General features: G+C 34.7%; 1 protein-coding gene across 9 annotated transcripts in view; it reads right to left on the minus strand.

The window, feature by feature from the left end:
• Positions 1 to 3909, minus strand: part of INPP4B (inositol polyphosphate-4-phosphatase type II B) — an 840435-nt gene that overhangs the window by 165135 nt on the left and 671391 nt on the right. The gene's annotated exons all lie outside the window — the stretch shown is intronic.

Below are 3909 nucleotides of genomic sequence, written 5' to 3' on the forward strand. Positions count from 1 at the left end.
AAAAAAAAAAAAAAAAAGAGAACATTTTAAAGTAAGCAAAATATACGTTGTAGTAATAAAGTTTTATCTTTTAAACAATACTAAAAGTAAAAACTTGATTCATGTTTTGAAGGAGAAATTCATAAACTTTCACATAGTATTGAAGTAAATCAACGGACACTAGGTACAAGTAGATGTTTGATATTACAAGATAATATATAAGTTACAAACATCCTGATTTGAGTTTATTAAAAAATGTATAATTAGAGCTTTGGTTATCTTAGAAAGATATCAAGTTTTCAGTATGAAATCCTCTATGATATGTTCAATTGTATGTGTCTGTATGTTACTCAACCCGATTGTCAAAGATCAAAATTCTTATAGCTTTCCTCTCACATTCAGTTCCATTTTGCAACTCTCTAATGAGTTTGGGATTCTCTAAACAAAAATTCTCAGTGAGTGAGTTTTAACACTTTACCTCAATAAATATTCCCTTATATTTCCTTTCTGCCTGATACATACCAATGGAAGTTCTATACAGTTTTTCAAGTTCAACTCATCTGTGTAGCTGTTTCTGTTTTTATTCTCCAGACCTTTTGTCTGTCTTCCAATAGCACTATTCACTTACAGCTATATCAGTAGTTCTCAGTTCTGGCTACACATTAGGCTCACCTGGGAAGCTTTAAAAACCTATCGATGCCTGGGTCCCGTTACCAAAGGCTTTGACTTAATTTGTCTGGGGTGATATCCTGTTATAAATAAAAGTTTTTAAAGCTCCAAAGGTGATTCTAGTATGCAGCCAAGGTTGGTAACCGTGCTCTCTATATTATTAATCTTATTGCATTATGATTATTTATTAATGCAATTAATCTTATTGCATTATGATTGTTTTCTCCCATTCTAGTTTTCACACTTTTAAGTCAGCAACTATATCCGATTTGTATGTGAATTCCAATGCCTGTTGTATTGGATCTATAGAATACTTATATATACAAGGTGCTCTATGTCTTATTCAAGGAAAGTAGAGCATATCACAGAAACATCACACAAGAAAAAACCTAATACATTACTGTGGCCTAGTAAGGCTATAAGAGAAGTAAAAATAAATTATTAGAGAGGAGAATCAAATCAACTTGAGAAATCAGAAAAGTCTACTTATAAGGGTGAAATCTTCACATGGACCATGTGTAGAATTTTGAATAGGATTGTGTAAATGGTTTTCATAGAAAGAAATGAGAAATGGTAGAAAATGAGGAGACTAGAATAATTTCTTGTAAAAGGGAACAGAATGAGGAAAAAGGAAAAGGTAGAAATACATGAAGCCCATTTAGGAAATAGTTTATATAGCATTTTAGAAGCAAAAATAGGAGAAATGGGTGATAAGGGTAGATACTGGTGGATGAAATCATGGATGCTTTGAATGCTCAGTGAACAAGCATGGACTCCTCAAAGTTTCTAAGCACAAGAATAAGTTACTCAGATACTGTGCTTTAAAAGTTCAATCTCCCTAATTGTAACTCTTAATAAATATAGTTGTATGACCTCAATTACTTTATATAAACATTATAAGCAATATTATCTTACACTAAAACCTTTTTCATTCTGTGGCCAATGTATTCATCACAAAAGAGATCACCAAGTGACATAAACATAAATTATGTCTTTTATCAGATGACAGTATTTTATTAGCTTAGCTGAGAAAAAAATAAATGGAGGTTAAATAGTACAATGGCTGTGGTAGCTCCCAAAAACCTGGCCTAAAAGACTTGGCTATCTGTGTTGTTGTTGTTGTTGTTGTTGTTGTTTTGTGGGGGGTGACATCAAATCAAACATGAGGCAAAGAAAAATTTCCTCATTTGTGATTTCATGTCCTGCAAAATGTAATTGTTTACTTTAACCTAAAGCCCAAATTACTCATTTCATATAGTCATTTTTACTTCAATACATTGCTGTTGACTGACAAATGCAATATTTGTTGCTGAAAAAGCCTGTACAAAAAGTACTGGCATAGTTCCATGACTCTGTAGTCATGAAGTCTCTGCCCAGGGCAGCTCTTAATTTAACGGGTAGGCTGATAACCGCACTCACCAGTATATTGCCTCAGCAAGCTGTATTTGTCCCATACCACTGCCCTATAAAGAGTTATTTTAAGATCCACAGAAAGTTCTTTTTTATTTCTTTTAAAATCTTCATTGTATTTTATCAATAAAGCAATGGGATATAGAATACAAATGAAAAATTTGGAGCAATCAGTGTTTGCAAGCATTGAACACACTTTTACTTTTATGTTAAAATTAGCCCAAGATCTGTGAGAGAGAGAGAGAGAGAGAGAGAGAGAGAGAGAGAGAGAGAGAGTGTGTGTGTGTGTGTGTGTGTGTGTGTAGGTATGTAACAGCCCAGTGAAAAATCAAGAAAAGTGAAGGATTCAAATATTTATGCAAATATTTAAAACTTAAGAAATATTATTTAGAGTCAACACAGAACTCAACAGTTGTCTTTGACAGAAATGTATTTTATAAAATTAAAGGGTTAGGTTCCATATTTCACATACTAACGCTTTATATGCACAACTGGATTCCAACTGTGCTGTGGGCAGTTTTCAGTCTTCTAATTTGGTGATATACTTTACAATTTAATTGAGAAAATGAAATAAGTCAACTCTTAAGGCTGAGACATAGTTCCAAACAAGATGGACTAAATGCAATCTATTTTGCTTCCCCTGTTAATCACAATGGAACACTCTAGACAAAACATTTAGAAATGCCACCTATCAAAAGACTCTTAACGGTAGACTACAGAAGGTATATTGGTTAGGGTCCTCAGGACTTAATGAATGATATGGCAGTGAGCTTCACAGGATTTTTCTTGCCTCCTATAATGTCCCAAACTGGGTGTCACAGAATTCCTTAATGCACCAAAGCACTGATAAAAAAAAAAAAAAAAAAAAGCACCCAGGAAAAGCCAAAGAACCTGGAACAGGGTGGCCCAGCCATATCAACCTGTTCTGGGGGTGAATATCACAAAAATGTCATGCCCCTCCCCCACTAGGAGAATGGTACAGTAGGGAATCAGTAAGAAACACCCTCCATCCCCACTCAGATTCCATGGGCAAAACCCTGTCTTCCACTCATACCCCCACTTCAGTAGAGAAGGCAGCCCTTCCCCATGGGGCCTATGGCTTGAATTAACTTCCAGCTCCCATAAAGTTATTAGGAGATGCCCCTTCCTTGCAGAGCCCATGGTTGAAACTTTGACTTCCACTCCCCACTGCAATAATATTTGGGAGAAGGGTGTATTAATGGGTAAACTGAGGGAGTTTTTTGTGGTGATGAAACAGTTCTATACGATGTTCATAATAGTGATGGTTACTCTAATCTATGCATGCAGTATAATTTTATAAAACTATAAAACCTCTCCCACCAAAAATCAAGCAAACAAAAATAAACAAAAAACTTGAAAAATCAGAATAAGAACTGTAACTGAGTTAATACTGTACCAAAGTCAATTCCTTAAAAGGAAAAAAGAAAAATATATATGTATTGGTAATTTATATATTTATATAATAAGTCAATTATTCAATTCTAACCTTCTTTACATGCTTTCCCCCTAAACACGTGGGCACCAAAAAACACATTTACATTTGATACATGTGATAAAACTTTAATTTCCGGTTTTGCCACTCAAATAGATTTCCTAATACTATTACTAAATCAACTGTGACTAAAGAATGACTATTTGCCCCTAACTTTCAAAATCTGGATTCTTCAACAAACACCAGGCCTACTTAAGGGTGGAAGGGTGGAAGGGTGGAGGGTGGGAGGAGGGTGAGGATTGAAAAACTACCTCTTAGGCACTATACTTATTACCCAGGTGGCAAAATAGCCTGTACACCAAACCCCTGTGACATGCGATTTACCCTGGAAAACAAAT

Source organism: Cebus imitator, unplaced genomic scaffold (genome assembly GCF_001604975.1).
Source record: "Cebus imitator isolate Cc_AM_T3 unplaced genomic scaffold, Cebus_imitator-1.0 Scaffold4, whole genome shotgun sequence".
Lineage (NCBI taxonomy): Eukaryota > Metazoa > Chordata > Mammalia > Primates > Cebidae > Cebus > Cebus imitator.